Source organism: Parambassis ranga, chromosome 14, assembly GCF_900634625.1.
Source record: "Parambassis ranga chromosome 14, fParRan2.1, whole genome shotgun sequence".
NCBI lineage: Eukaryota > Metazoa > Chordata > Actinopteri > Ambassidae > Parambassis > Parambassis ranga.
The window spans coordinates 11,641,678-11,659,055 of record NC_041034.1 but is presented as its reverse complement, the minus strand read 5'-3'; the positions used below and the strand labels follow the sequence as shown (position 1 = coordinate 11,659,055).

Below are 17,378 nucleotides of genomic sequence, written 5' to 3'. Positions count from 1 at the left end.
CAAATAAAAGCAAAACAGCAGATATCAAGCAAGTACAATTCAATATATTACTTTCTTTTCTGTTTTTTATTTTAAAATGAGTATACATTTATAATGAAGGAAAAAATAATGACATTTTATTATTATATATAGTGTGTATGCATATATAACACTATTAAATTTGTAGCTCCTATACCGTATTATATACCAAAATTGTTTTATATACTTTATCCTTATTTTTTTCTTTATTTAATTCTTGACTCTCTGAATTCATTTATTTACTTTAGTTTTTATGACACACTTGTGACTCCATACAGTCTAACCCAGAGATACTGAAGGCTTCGCCACTAGATAGACAGGAATCAATACGTGCCAGGATCATCAGCTTTTAGAGGCAGGACCTTGTTTATAGACCTGACACCTAAACATACAATGTCAGGTCACTCCTTTGTCTCAGGTCTGCTTGCCTTTAAATACTGATGATAGGCTAAGATCAGCCCATTCTCAGTTGCAGACACGCAGCAGTGTGCATGTTTACTCACTCCCTAAAGCATCACTTTCTTTAAATAGTATATTTTATTATAAAAAATCTGATAAATCAGATGTGTGAATGAAAAGCACTTGTGTAGAGGCAAATTGTGTTGGACCAAATCTTTTTATGAGTCCTGCATTTGTAAAGTGTGAATTACTTGAGATATCCAAACAATTAACTGAATCTTTGAGCATGCATGCATGCTGTCTAATTCAAGCTGTCATTTTTTGACCTTAAATGCAATCTATCACAGACAGGGCAGTTTACAAAAGAATATGAGCTTCTAACAGTTGATTTAGCTGAAAATTAAAGAATTTCCCTCCACAAAGAAATGGTAATTGTTTTCAGTTATTACTCCTTAGTGGACGCTGTTACATTTGTGCAGAAATACATGTTAACTCTAGACTTATTGTCATGGCAACAAGCATATCATTTTTAACTCTATAGCCCAGTTCAGCCATTAATTTCCTTCTCTGTATACTGATGACTTTGATATAGAGTAATCTTGCTTTGTTGCTGTCAATATACAAGTGATGGAGCTGCCATGCTGATATCTCTAATCTCAAAGTAATTAAATATATTCATATTTCTTTTGGAGAAAGAAATATCAGTGGAAGGAATATTTATGGTATATTGACTCCGTTGCTATCCTTCTAATATATCAGCAACAGGGATCAGCTGAGATTAGTGAACCCTTCAAAGCTGTTGTTGTAATTGCCTTCAAGATCCAACATTAAGGCAAGCTCAACTAGAATCAAGAAATGAAGCATGAAATAATTAGGCCACTTCTTCTTCTTCTTCTTCTTTTGTTTAGTTTAAACTCTCTCTTAATTTATTTCCTTCACAATGGTTGCAATGGTTCCCCTCTAGGTGACGATCTTAGTGGACGGGATTCTCACCACCACTGGCTACACTCAGGAGGACTACACCATGCTGGGCTCTGATGATCTCTTCTACATAGGGGGCAGCCTAAACACAGCTGACCTGCCAGTTCCCCGGTCAGCAACAACTTCATGGGCTGTCTAAAAGATGTGAGTACAGCTTGACCTCCGTCTCAGCAGAGGACTGGAAATACTATCCAGCCCTCTTTAGATAGCACTAACCCCCTTCCTATAAGCAGGGCATGTTCTGTGTATAGAAAATCACCCCTCATATTTGTATTGATTCTGCTGCTGTAGGGTGTTTGAAGGAGAACCTTTTAGCCGAGCGGCTGTGCTGTGCAGAGCATATGCATTTATAGATTCCTGTGGGAATCCCTTTGAGAATGTTGCACTAATATACATAAGAAACAGATGCATGTCTTCCTGAATCGCAGCCTGAACCCAGTTTTGCATCAATACTTTCTTCTTTCTGAAGTGTTTTAGCTTGGCCTGCACCTGTCACATTGATTATCTGGAGCAAGCAAAATCAAGATCATGTTCTAAAGCACTAGAATTATTATAGACAAAGCAGGGAATTAGGGGTTAATGCTCAATTTCAGCCTGGTCTCACAAATTTTTAATGAACTGAGCAATCTCATAAAAAGCAAATGATGTGCATTAAAAGTAATAGAAAGGCTTTTCCTTTCCCAGGAAGCATTAGGAGCAGACATGATTACATGATTAAACAGGCAGTCGTTTGATATTTAAAAGTGGCACAGACGTCAGGCTGGCAGATTTTCTTGGGGTCAATACCTAACCCATACGACTGAGTTTCCTTCTGTCGGGGACATTTACTTCACAGTGCAATACCATTCACTCCATAACTGCTTATAAACTGTTCTTAGGCTCTGCTCCTGATTCTCATTAAATCCAGCTGCATGGGATTCAGCTGGGAGCACAAAACACCAAGGACAGAACAGACACATCACTTAAGTATAGGATACACAAGATGCACACTGCAAATAGAGTGGAAATAACCTGACTAAGTTAAGTAACAGCAGCAGCAGCGGCGGCAGGTTGGAGAAAAGTATAACGAGCAGCAGCTTCATTATATGTGAGAGTTGGGGCTTAACAGTTTAAAAAGACTAAGATAAAGACTTATTTTAAAATTTTATGTTTTGAATCCCAGTCAGAAAAATCTGCTCTAATACAAACAAAGCATTCACAGGCTGCTTGTGAGGTAGAACCCATCTCTGTGGTTGTGTTAACAGACTCCTGTCCATCACTTGAGTCCACTTTTTAATATCTCTACCAGTATTGGATGCATTTTATGAAAGGCATCAATCATCCTGATCTTTATATATGCTGTAAAAGGCTATCCAATGATTTGATTCATTCATCAACTTTTCACCATCAGCAGCTCAGCTTTCTAATGTGACCAAAGTAATTGCATTAATCTTCAGCTTCTCTTTGTGCTTACTGCTGTTTTCTGTGTTCTTTGCCTTTGTTCGGACTTGTATGTAGAATTTTTTTTTCAAATGACATTTTTATTACAAACGGTCTGCACTGTTATTTGCAAGGGATCAGTTTGGATTTGTCTGTCGAGATTACAACAACCTGTCTGCATGTGTTGCTGTGGTAACGAGGTAGATGTCACTAACAATTACACTGGTGATGCAGCTTTAGATGGTTTTATTCCAGTCGGTTTCTTCTTGGCCTGAACAGAAGACTAAACCCAATGTGCCAGCAGCAGTGTCTGTGCAGCACCGTGACAAATTAAAATCTGCTTTTTACCCTCAATACATGCTCACACAATACAGTATGTTCTTTCCTGTGAAGTATACATAGAGTTAAGTGCACTTTTAAATTTAGACCCATCTGTCCTTTTGGAATGAGTCTTAACAAAGTTGTTGGTGTTACATTTCTTGTAACAAAACATGATGTGAGAAGCTTGCAGGAGATACGCACTGCTCCCCCTGCAGAGCTCTGTCTGTAATGTTGTCTTGTCTGTGCTCCCTTGGCTGCTTAGTCATGTGACATATGTTTTGCTGCAGAGGGTTGCTCAGATATAGTAGGACATCCAATGTGTAGCTGAGATGCACATGTAGAAATTTGATAGGGATCACATTGTAAACAGATTTGATGATCTTATGGATGTGCTCTGTTTTTCTGTGTCCAGACTTTATACAATATAGATACACTAAAATACAGATTTCTGCTGTAAATGTGAACAGGGTCTAGCAGTCTAAGACGTAGGGTGGTGAGCATGACAAATATTACCTGCTGAACATCAGCAAGTTACCTTTGAGGTCTGTGAGGATGCTAGCATGCTGATGTCAGCATTGTCCGCAGTCTCAGAGAGCCACTCGCCAGGTCTGTAAATATGTTTTTCTTTTTTCAGGCTTAAAGTCAACACAATCTGTTTTCCATTAAACTCAGCGCTGACACTCTTAAAATCCATTTGTATTTATTATAGTGTTAACAAAGTACATAACATAAGGATTTTAAAGCACTTAAGCATTTACTGAATGATTTTAAATGGACTGTCTGCATCATTACTTTGCAGTCTGCATCCTCTGAAATGAAAATGAGATGTTATTTATGGACAGGTTATTGTCCCAGCACCGCTGCCAATGCTGCAACCTCCGCTCTGTGGGCGGTGTGACTGGTGGTGGTGTTAAGACCTACTACTGCTGTGCGTATTCACACAGATTGCACTGTAGGCATGCAGGGAGGGTATGACGGTATGAAGAGTCACAAGGACGAGTTAACAAACCCAAAAAAGTCCCCGGTAATGAGTGTGTGTGGTGACAGAGCTGATCAAATGGGATCAGCTCTGCAAGGAAATCCGGCAGACAGGTTCAGAGTCAGGACAGAGCTCTTGAGTTTAGTGATGAAGTGGAGGAGAAAAAAAGCTATGTGGTGAACGAAAGAAAAAAAATCACATTATTCATCTTAGTCCATGTGGGAAATAAAAGTGAGCAGTAAGTAAAATATTTATTGTGTAAGCAGTGAATCTATTTAGTGGGGTATCTGTCTTACTGACGATAGAGAATTTGAAACATCACTAATTTCTCTAGACGTTACATGATAATAGATGTGAGTGCTGCTGGGTGGAGGCCATCAGGTTCATCAGGTGCAGAAAGAATAATGGCTACTTTCAGACAAACGTCACAACTACAACAACTAGCAGGAAGAGATGAATTTGTCTCTGAAGTCACCAGTGTATTGGTCTGCAGCGTGTCTGCAGTGTGTGTGTGTGTTTGTGTATGTGTGTGTGTGCCCACAGGATACCCTACACTGCAACATTAGGTTCCTGTACTTAAATGCCTCAAAGATTTTACAAAGATTGTTTGGTTATGAAGGATGTGTTCACACAGCAGGCAGCAGGAAGGAAAGTCTTCATTCTCAGACTATTTTAGCATAAATATATGCAGGGACTTTTTTGGTGATGCTCGAATAGCTTTATTTGTGTGTTTTAGGAAATTCTCTTTCACATAGAACAGGCTACTGAAAAAGGATTGCACTTCATGCATTGTCCTTTGGCTTATATAATAACACTGCAGAGGTCACTGTGCGTCTGTAGCCATCTGTGCATTTTTTTTGAGGTGTTGATGGTTGTAAACTGCGAACATGCTGCTCCCTCTTTAAATGACTGTCTCACCATTTGAATATCCTGTTACACTTATTTCTCGATGGTCAGTTTCACCATCTGATTTCACTGCCTAATTAGTCACACCGAGGCAGTGTGAAGTGTGATATTGGCTCAAATTGCCTCTCGGCTCTGCTGGTAGGGCCTCTGTGCAGTGTGGTGTGTCACCTCAGGCGGTGACTGGTGGCAGAGTGATGTGGCAGATAACAGTGAGCTCGAGGTGACTTACAACCGATACAAAATGAGACAAGGATTTTCCTCTCCCTGTGCATATTGATGAACCCAAAATGAAAGCAGGATATGACACAACAGCAACACAAAGAAGCCCTTCTGTCAATGCACGCTTTCATTTTAAATAGGATATTATGTGCCTTGTACATAATATTTTTAAAAGGTGGCCTTTGTATTCCACTCTCTTTCATGTGATCAATTTGAAATATCAAAATCAATAGCTAGACATTTCTCAAAGGCAAACAGAGAGCAAATCAGATTTTTTTTACCCACTGATCTGCTCCATCTTGAGTCTATGTTTGCTAAATTTACCTCTTTGAATAATAAATTTTGTGTGTGCTTGCGAAGCATCGAGTCCATCTCTCTCTCTCTCTCTCCCCACCCACCATCTCTGCCTGGACTTGATCTTTTTTTTTCGGTTTACCTCGGTATAAACACAAGACAAAATTGTTTGCCATTGTGTAGGTGCAATATTTGCAATTCCTCCGGTCTGAATTTAAGATGATCTTGTCAGGCTCATTGTACATTCTTAAATGAGTCAGCTAAAATGGAAATTTTCCAATTTGCATCCAAATCTATATGTATTTTTTCATGCTTCTTTCTTGTTTTTTTTCAAAGTTTTGTAGTTAATGCAGTTTTTTTTTGTAATAACCTGAAAACGTGAAGGCAGTGTCCTACTGTGGTGGAAAAAGGAGGTCTGCTCTCACAAATAATTTAGAACAGCCAGTAAAATACAATGTGTTCAGACCTAGGAGCTTCCTCTGTCTCTGCATCCAGACACAGCACCAGCAGCCTCGGTCAGGCTAAATGTGTTTAATTTTTTTTTTTTTTTTTTAATGCATCAAAGTGCTTTTACATCCATTTAACAAAAGGGTCCAGTCTATTTGACACATGTGCATAAATGAAATCAGAGTAAAATCATCTGACATTTTTCTCTGGGTTCACAGATGATTCAACACTGCTGCATGCCCTTGTGAATACTGCTGCGTCATATTGATTCCACTATTTATTGATGACTAATTTCCAGCCTTTTGCGCACAAAAAATATTACTCTTTCTAGTTGTCATCTCACAATGTCATCTCTCTCTCTCATTTATTAGGTGGTCTACAAGAATAATGAGTTTAGACTGGAACTGTCACGGCTGGCTGAACAGCGAGACCCTAAGATCAGTATCCATGGTGACCTGATATTTAGCTGCGAGGATGTGGAAGCCCAGGAGCCGGTCACCTTCGACACGCCGTTTGCCTACTTGACATTGCCCAAGTGGAACACTAAGAAGACAGGCGCTATATCTTTTGACTTCCGCACCACAGAGCCCAGCGGCCTGCTGCTGTTCAGCCATGGCAGTCTGCAGGGTCTTCAACCTGACAAGAAGCCCAGGGCCGACTTCTTCGCCATAGAGCTGCTGGATGGGTTTCTCTACCTGGTCATGGATATGGGCTCTGGCAGTATCAAGATGAAAGCCAGCAACAAGAGGCTCGATGATGGCGAGTGGTGCCATGTGGACTTTCAGAGGAGAGGGCGCACTGGTAAGACCATTGTGTGCAGCCTTGTGTAGAACTGGAGTATAAACGGTTCCAAGCTATGAAATCGCCATATGCCAGGATGCAATTACATCAGTTTCACTTTTTATTCACTGCAGTCAAACATGCATCTATATTAGGTTTTAATTGCAATGATGTTTTTAGAAGCTATAATCTACGTATGACATTTTGAAACCTGTTAACCTATTTCACAAGTGGCCAATTATACAGTCAGCCAACTCAGACTGGTAAAAGTCTGCTTTATTAGTACAATACAAATGTCTTATTAGCTGAAGCCAAGAAATACAGGCAGTTCCTTCTATTTCTTCCTTCATATTTCTATAAATAAAACTCCCTTCTTGTCTAGCAGGGTAATGTGACATTGAATATTTGTCATTTATAATTCTTCACTTTTCCAGAGAAAGTTGAAGCTTCTGCTACTTTTCTCATAATCAACTCACAAGGACTGGCAGTGCAGCTTCACTAAAACAAGCTGCCCAGTGCCCACTTCCTCAATCTCACATTTTGTTCTTGCCTCTCCCTTTTGCACAAACCCACATACACACCTGTCTGTCTTTTCCTGCAGCACACTGTGTGTGTTGACTCATGGTTAATGCCTGCCTGCCCAACAGGCTTTATCTCTGTGAACAGCCAGAGCATCCCCTTTTCCGCTAACGAAGGGAGCGAGATCCTTGACCTAGATGGGGACATGTATCTTGGAGGTTTACCCGAGGACCGCCAAGCCCTCATGCTCCCCCCTGAGGTTTGGACAGCTTCCCTTGGCCTCGGCTACGTGGGCTGTGTGAGGGACCTCTTCATTGACGGGCAAAGCCGTAACCTGTGGAGGCTGGCAGAGGTTCAGGGCGCCACAGGTGTCAGCAGTTTCTGCACCAGAGAGACTCATGTCAGGTGTACCAGAGACACATGTGCCAACGGTGGACACTGCAGAGAAGGCTGGAACCGCCACATTTGTGACTGCAACAGTACAGGCTACCTCGGTCCCAGCTGTGAGAAGGGTAAGAGACGGATGATAGTGGATCGGGAGGATAAGTGATTTTAAAATGCGGCTGCAGAGCTTTTAACACACTTTGGCTGGTATTTTATTTATAAAGTTAGGTGTGTAGTATAGAAAGTGCCCGCACAGACAGAAATAATGTAGAGACACGGAACATTCATTATCAAGACTTAGGCCTCCAAAACAATAATAATTTTATTTAGGATTGCAGCATGATCATACTGTATAATGTCATATCTATTCAAATGAGAGCAAGGCTTTCGTCTACAAAGCACTCTGTGGACAGGGCAGAGGGAAATGGTGTAGAAATTGCAGTGTTTTCCTACAGTAGAGTGATTCATTAATGAATTGTCAGCATCATGAGGTTGCCAGTGCTGTGAGTGTTTCATTAGAAATGCAGTGGTGCTTCTTCAGCAGAATGATTCGGCCTGAATCACTCTGCATTTACCATGCAGATGGTTTTCTCACAGAGAGGCCAATTACGCAGATCCATTGGCAGCTAATAGTATGAGGGATGTTCGAAGATCCCCCCCTTGTATTGCACTGTGATGGGTATAAATCCTTCGGAAATTTGATTGCTGCTGCAATCTCACCACTGTCTTTGTATGCTCCAGGCTTTTTCTGCCATCTGGTGCGACTGATGGAAACTGCAATCTAAAATTATATCACGCAGTAGCCAAGATAATCTCAAACAGAATTCAGGGTTTCATTCCATAAATGCCACTTTGCGATTTTAATTTAGTTTTGTCGTACCCTCTGGGGTTTCAGTGTCTGCTAATGCATGCTGTTCTTGAAATCCACAGACGCCACCATTGTGAGCTATGACGGCAGCATGTATCTGAAGGTGGTGCTGCCGAGGACGCTCCACACAGAGGCCGAGGATGTGTCCCTGCGCTTTATGTCCCAGAGGGCCTTTGGGCTGCTGATGGCCACCACCTCTCAGCAGTCAGCAGACACGCTGCGCTTGGAGCTGGACGGAGGCAGAATGAAACTCACTGTGAACCTGGGTAATGCTGCTGTGGCAAATAAGAGCAGATAATACCACTTGACCTTTCAGGATGTTTCACCTAGGCAGATATCTCGATATGTTTGTTGTGTCTGAGGCTCTCCATTCCATCTCCATACACAACAACTACAGGTGCCTAAAAAGAGATAAGCACGTCCCCTGCTTATTTTGCATGCAGCTGTAGTCTCAGAATTAGACGAAACCCTTACACTAGACCACCAGAGTCCCAGAACAGCACATCTCTAGCCTAATTACTTTTAAATCAGCACCCTGGATATGATCAGGATTTTATAGTACCCCGGTTATGGGTTGTACATAGCATATCCAGGTTTCAGAAAACCAGATAAGCTCATATCTGAAAAGCTTAGATAAAATTAAAAAAAACCTGTAGAAAAGGCATGTGGATGGAAACGAAGAGCAGAAAATCCAACAAGGCGACAATGGGCAGCTGTGTCGGGTCCATCTCAATAATCTGGCTACTAAGACATCTTAAAATGCTGCTTTTATGCACCAGCATGCGAACATTGACTTTTTACTGCACGGTTAAACAAGTAGAATCACGTGACACATTTAAAATTAGTTGGTTTTAAATAAAAAACAAGGGGTAAAGTGCCTTTTTAAGCAACTGTATGTGTGTATGTATTTTCTGCCTCTCTCTCTCTCTCTCTCTCTTTCTGTCCTTCCTCTCTGTCTCTTTCTCTCGCTCTCCATCCATCCTGTGGTCAGGTCCCACCTGACTGTCTAGGCTCTTTCAGCCCTTCAATGGCTTGTCTGCAGTTCAAGGAGAAGGCAGTCAGAGACCTGATCTATCATTACACTGAAATATTACCACTTGAATTGCTCACACGGTAGATGTGACTGTTGTAGTTCCCTCCCCTCACATTTACTGGCCTGTCCAGTTTGGAGTCACTTCACTTAACAGGGAGTGTCAGTGATGGACACACACACATGCACAATCACACACATACACACACAGATACATACCTGCAGCAGAAACTCTGGTCTCTGGCTGTCTGTATCCACTGCTCTGTGATGGTTGACAGCAAGAGAGCACTCCACAGCCACAAGACTTACACCAATGTGTTTACCTACAGCTGGTTTAATTGGTTTGATTATTCCTAATATTCAGAATGATAACATAATACATCCATTTTGAGGCCAAAATATTTCAGATGGACTTAGAAGATGTTAGCAAATGTTGGCTTGGTATAAGAATCATTGTGACTTCTGGATGTGCAAATCGCCACTTTTCCTCTGTATTTACATGGAACATATATCAGCACTAGGCCTGCAGAACAAGCAGGCGCCTGAATGGTTTCACTGAGCAGCAGTTAAAGTTGAAGACGGATCAGGGTTTGTGCCCCTGGTTAGAGGTGTGTCAGCGTAATTTCCTTAAAATTGCACTGAAATCAAATTTGCATTAGTTATACATAAGAAAGCTCTCATGTAACTGGAACTGGACTTCCAAAAAAGGCTTTTCAGCAGTGATGACATCATCTTTGACAACCATTGAGATCCTTTAGAGTAATTAGTCTGAGGGTGACAAATCAGGTGACTGGTGCAGATTAGTTGAGATATTCACTAAATTGTCTGCTGATTTATCACCTTTATATGATCTGCATTAGGCTGTGATTTCAAATAACTGAGATGGTTATTTCAGCCATTTCTGACTCTCCATGCCCCTTATTTTTGACACAGTTTTTTTTAATCACATTAAAACCTCTACATGCTCAAATCTAGCCCATTTTATGTGTTCAGGTAATTTTTTCTGAGCAGTTCACATTTAAATTACCCCAAATTATCCCCAAAGCACATGTCAGTGAAGCTGACATCTGAAACGAGTCAAATCCTTCCGATGCTGAATGTAAGCAGCTGTTGTAGAGCCGATATTGATGCTGAAAAATAATAGTGGCTCACCTCTACTTTTTTGGGAAATAGAAACTCTTATTGATCCCAACTTTGAGCTGGTCTATTGTACCTCCAGCAGTGCCAGTAAGCACATGCTGAGGCTTTCCTTTCAGTCACCGTTCCTTTTTTCTAATATTATATGTACACTGCAGGGGGAAAGTGGTGGTTTAGACTCTCGATGCTGTCCCCGGATGGTGGGCTCTGAAAAGCACTGAACTGTCTGCAGAATGTACCTTGAAGGATGTGAAATATTCTCCTCTTTTTGTGCTGTTCTTTTTTTTTTCTTTTAACCTCACCATCTCACTCTCTCTCACCAGATTGTATCAGGATAGACTGTAATCTCAGTAAGTGTCTCCTATGATTATTTATTGTACCATGATTTTAGAGAACGTGCACTGTGGTGTATTCATATGCCTCTTGCTCTAACTCCCTCCTGAAACACACCATAATTCATTTATTCTGCCCCACACTGCTCCTTGTTTACTGCTGCAGTTATCTTCCTCACAAGCATCATTACAAAGATAAGAGTGAGACTTCACTGTGGCAAGCAGCTGTACGGTTCAACATAATTGGATCCGTTTGCTCATAAAATCCAACACATTTTTTAATTATTTCAATGTAATAATGTCATAATCAAACATAGCTAAGTTTGACAAACAACACTCTGCTGTTGTGCTGCCAATGAGCCTGTCATTCATCTGCCTGCAAGTAATTTGCTCACATAGCTGATAACTGGGCACACTTCAAAATTACCAGCAATTCTCTGCAGTGAGACGAGCTCAGTGTTGAAAAAGAAAAAAAAATGTTTTTAGTTGATCAAACTGACAGAGAGATAGATCTTAACATAGTAGATGATCAATAGATATATGATGATATGATGATGATGATAGATATATGAGACATGACTGTCAAACCTGAGAAAGAGGTGTGAAAGGTGGTCTGTATAATCTGAGATTATCTTCCTATGATGATCATTTAAATACAAACTGTCTGAGCCTTCACTACTACTACCACTTGAATCAAACATGAAGTGTTTATTCAATTTATTCTCTTGTTGTGAGGTCTAAATAAATAATATTGACATTTAAAATTAATTCAATATTGAGCAAAAACTAAAAACCAGGCACAACAACACACAGGGTATTTCTCTATAGTCCACTAAGTGGGATTATTTTTTATCCATTTGCTTTGATCCCAGACCAACATAATAACTTTAGCTAATATTGTTAGTCTACATCCCATCTGTCTGCAGCACGTCTCTCTGGTTTTGAAACACAATTGTTCATACAATAAAGAACGTCTTCTTTGTTGTATGATTTCTTGTCCTGTTTGACCAACAGTAGATTTGTCAGTACAAACACACTGTGGTCTGACAGGTGCACAGTCAGTCCTCCAAAGATAGTCTGTGAAAGCTATCACTTTCACACTTAACAATTCTAAATGTTTTTGACCCAGACTGGATAATAGGGGTCGGGGTTAAAAAAAAAATACCAGAATTATCCAGAGATACAAAATAGGGCAGGTGAATACTAATGAAAGATCTTTGTGTGGATTAGCAGAATTGATTTTCTGGTATTGTATGCTCTTGTGAAATGAAGTGGTGCTTTAGGTGGTAGCGCTCCAATGGTGGAATTTATAATGCAGATTGTTACTCTCACCTGATAGTGAGGGCGACAGGCAATTTAAGTTCTGATTCAGATTACAGCAGTGTGAGAAACAGATAAAAGCTATTGCCAGTGGAGAGGTGAACAGCTCTCTGCTTTAGATCATCCTATACAGAGAAGGCTTATGAATGTTTATAAAAGATATCACTATAATCGAGTGGTGGCTGAAAGCCTGTTTCCAATCTTTATGTATGAATAATTTCCTGAATACTGCGGAATAAAAAGCATAATTCCTCAGAGCATGCTGAACATTAAACAGTCTTTATGATCACCTGAGATAAGAGAGTCTGGCTGCAACGACTGTTTATGTGCTCTGAAACACAACTTGACATTTAATCACATTCAAAGCAAGAGTCAATAATGTCACAGTCTGTAATTCTGTCTCATATTAATCTATTGATCGTGAGGCGCAGATTTAATACTGTACAGGAACTGAATAAAGCACAGGACAGATTTACTACACATGTGCACCATATAATCATTTGTCCATTACATGGAATGGATTACGATGTCTTTTCTCTGATCAAGGTGAGTAGTGTGTGAATTTATATGTGTGTGGGCAGTTAAACAGAAATTATGTGTGTCTTATATCAACTCAATTTCCCTAAGAAATAGAAAACCTACAGGGAAATATTTATGCAAACAAACGTGTACAATATTGCTAATTTAAATTAAGGCTGCTATAAATATGATCTTTGCCATGAAAAATGCCCACTCTGCCAGCAGATGGCATTGTACCATCATGCACTGCATCTCCCTGAGCCATTACTCTCTATGTATGCTACACGAGTGGGCCTCTGTCAAAGCTCTGCAGATGTGACAATAAATGGATTTTATAATATTTGCCACATTTTAAATTGCAGAATTACCTCCCTAAATGATACAGATGCTGTCCATTCCCATTGTGTATATTGGCTGCTTTAACCTCACAGTGAGCTTATATCTGAAGGAATCAAGAAAAACAGCCCATTTGCAGCAGCTGCTTGGAAGCTGTCCACAACTGGATGCACGGTGGGAGGGTATAATGGTTGTAGGAACAATGTTGCTGCGATGCTCTTGATTAATTCTTCAGAACCTGGGGAATAGTGGTACACTTCTCACATCTGAAATGAGGCATTTGTTCGACACAATTTACAGAATTAGCATAACATGCTTTGATTAACATGCACAGCCTTCAAAGTCTCAGCGTGTTCATAACGCTAACCTGTATAACTGGGCCATTTGCTTTGAAGTTGTCTTTGTTTGAAAGTATTAATCAAATTCATATTGAGTCCAGGATCAAACTGGGCAAAGCAGGCACCCTTTATATCTCGAGCATCTGGAAGCAGAGTATGTAAAGTGGAGGGTAGCCTGAAAGGAGGCCACATGTCAAAGGGCTTATAGTAGCATGTTTTCATCTGATATAATATTAATCATTTTATTTAAAAAGACCTGCACTGGATATAACATATGTGTTGCAGTCTTGTGGCATTACCCTCAAAGCAGAGATGCAGGAGCGCAGGTCTGGAAGCTTCTTTCAAAATCCACACCCGTCTGGATTTTTATTCATTTTCACCCCCCCTGCAGCCACAAAAGCCTTTATATGTGTGGCAGGCAACATCAGAGCCTCGATTACTACGCTTCCTGCCAATACAAATACTATTGTTCATTAATGTTGAAGCGGCTAATGTGCCATCATGTAAAAGAAACATGTCATGATTTAAAATGGTGGATGTATTATTAATAGGTTGTTTCTGAATATACAGCCACATAATGATTTACCAAACATGATGCATGTCTTGTTGCTGTTCTCTGTTAAATACTTAATCATATGCATGTTTAAACAGCAACCAGTGTTTTTATGTGAGTTCTGTGAGCTAACAAGATGACCGCTGCATGAGTGCACACGACAGCAGCAGATATGCAAACACTGCAGAGAAGTGCCCAGAGCGAGAGCTAATGTGACAGATCTTTTTTGGGGGGATTGATACAGTTGACACTGATTCCAAGCTTTGAGATATTGATCTCACGTATGAAAAAACAGCTCCGTGTAAACAGGTTTTCATGTGTAAAATCACTTTACAAGACTTCTGACTGTGTTTTTCTGTTATTTCTGGTATTAGTATGTTTGGGCTTATGTGCTGACATCGATAGCAGGAAAGCTCCCCCCTGAGAACACAGATAAGATGAATAGTCTCTACTACCCAGCATCCCACTATCTCCTCTTTCATTACACCAAATCTTGTCCTCTGTTTTCACGATAGTGATTTACAAGGTAAACATTTTTGTTTTGTGTTGGACATGATTTCAGCAAGTGGTTTGTTTTTCATTACCTAAGTAAATCCATCAAATACAGAGGGAGCTGGGTTTGATGTGATTGATCTGTCTGCTGCGCGCAGTCAATATATTCAGCAGGTGCGCTGTGGAGACAGTTGATATGCAGCTCTGGACAAAGTCCCCAGTCACACTTTTATTTCCCCGAGGATGAAACAGTGAAGTGTTCGGAAACCAGTTGATGTTTTCCATTTATTGCCCTCTGTACGTCCCCTGTAATTCTCCTGCACCCTGAGCTCAATTAGACAGACAAACCCCTAAAGGCGCAGTCAGCTTAGGCATGGCCAATTAGTTTCCCAAGCCATGTCAGAACTCCTTTGAACTGCCGTGTCGGCCTGTTGCATAGGCACTGATTCAGGGTGACAGTGCTGCAGTGGCAAGCTTCTGCACTGTGACCTATTTTGAAACCAATGAAAAAGGCAGATGATAGTGCTGAAATCCAGAAACTCAAAGCTGTAGGCCTCTACATATGATATTACCTAACATGTTTCCACAATAGTCCATTGTAAGGATTATAAATAGGCTCTATTATAATTTCATTTTATCGAGTAAATGCAAATTACTGCTTGCCGGTCAGTGTCTCTGGCTGTGTGTGTGTGTGATAAGTAAATGAATGCATGCACCCTGAGAGTCCTTCTCACGTTGAGAGCTCTGTCTGGAAAGAGTGTACACTGAGCTCATGTGTTATGATTGTCACCACTTGATGCCTTCCTCCTGTTAGGCAAGGGACCAGAGATACTATTGGTAGGCGAGAAGCTGAATGACAACGAGTGCACACGGTGAAGGTGGTGCGGCGTGGGAAGAACTTGCAGCTCTCTGTAGACAATGTGACTGTGGAAGGTACAGTGGGGATTAAGAAGCTGTAGTAACTTACAGTACAGATGTTATAGGATACTTGCGCTTTTAAGCAGACTCTTTTCTTCTTTAGGCTACATGACTGGGGCCCACACTCGCCTGGAGTTCAACAACATTGAGACGGGGATCATGACAGAACGCCGTTTCATCTCTGTAATGCCTTCCAATTTCATCGGCCATCTGCAAGCTTTCTCCTTCAATGGGATGTTCTATCTGGACCAGTGCAAGAACGGCGATATCTCCTACTGCGAGCTGAATGCTCGTTTTGGCATGAGGCACATTGTTGCCAATCCTGTAACTTTTCTAACTCAAGCCAGCTACTTGGCTTTCCACTTTGCAGGCCTACGCGTCCATGCACCTTTTTTTCCAGTTCAAGACCACCAGCCCTGATGGCCTAATACTGTACAACTCTGGAGATGGTAGTGACTTCATTGTGGTGGAGCTGGTCAAAGGGTGAGTGACAACAATCTTTTTTTTCCAATAAATTAATCTTTTGTGCATCATTTTCAACACAGATCTGGACTGCGTGTAGTCCTATTTACAGTACTGTTGGTATGCACAAAAGTCCATGCTTTGGTCCCTGACTGTAAGAGTGAGGCTGGATCAGGCCATGCAGATGACAAGGATGGAGACTGTGATCAAGTTTGTGTGACTGACAAAAATTGCACTTCTATTTTTGGTCTATATATAAGCCTGGTCAGATCAAAATAAAATACCTTTTTGGTGCAGGAATAAACTGCATACCTAATTTTGTCCTGTGGCAGTCCCCTGCTTCTTGCAGGATTTATCTTGCAAAGCAAAACCAACATGAACAAGCTTTTCTTCTTTCCTGAGTTTAGAATTACCTAATCATGAGTCATGCATTGAAACCATCAGCCCGCAGCACTGTCGAGAGACACCAAATAGCTTTAAAATCATTTGTCCATCATAAATAATTTGTTAAAGGACAGGCAGAGAGAGGGAGCACACTGATGCTGATTTCTGTATTCCAGCCCATTCAGCATTTTGACACTGTCATAAATATGTTTCAAATGTTTTATTCAACGTAAATATTTTTTTCAGACAAAATAGCACAAAAAGGTTGTTGAAACAAAGCAAGAAAAAGCAGCAATTGTACTGTCAGACTGCACAGACTTTCTCTCAGTAAGCAATTAGTCAGCAGGAGGCCTTGTTCGGGTCTGGAGCCTGCAGCAGAAGCTCACATAGACAACACACAGATGAAAAAAAAATGGCTTCTAACACTTCTGTCAGAGTTTTCCGGCTGCTCTATGTTATGTGTGAAGCATAGCAGCACCACAAATTATCTGATTCAAGCAAGATTCAGTTTTTGACAGTGCACTGTCTGAAGATCAAGCGTAAGGATTGGTATGCTAAACCTGACCTTGCATGTTTTCATGTGCTAATTGAATGTAAACATCTGCGTTGTCCTGTAGGTACATCCATTATGTTTTTGACTTGGGAAATGGGCCGTCACTAATGAAAGGAAACTCTGACAAGCCGCTTAATGACAACCAATGGCACAATGTGGTGATCTCCCGTGACAACAACAATGTGCATATCCTTAAGATTGATTACCGCACTGTCACTCAGCACGCCAATGGAGCCCGAAACCTGGATCTGAAAGGTAATTTTTCTTAAAAGACCCAAAGCGCTTGCTGCAATATGTTGCACATACCTAACAACACATCCTTATAATATAAACAAGTGAGTGAATTTGAAATTTTGCCTTTGATTGACTTACAGGTGAGCTGTACATTGGAGGTGTTGGGAAGAGTATGTACAGCAGCCTGCCCAGGCTGATAGCATCCCGGGAAGGATACAAGGGCTGCTTGGCATCGG

At 40.8% G+C, this 17,378-nt stretch overlaps 1 pseudogene; it reads left to right on the top strand.

The window, feature by feature from the left end:
- LOC114446539 (neurexin-2-like) overlaps nucleotides 1-17,378 on the top strand; it is a 68,982-nt pseudogene that overhangs the window by 37,707 nt on the left and 13,897 nt on the right.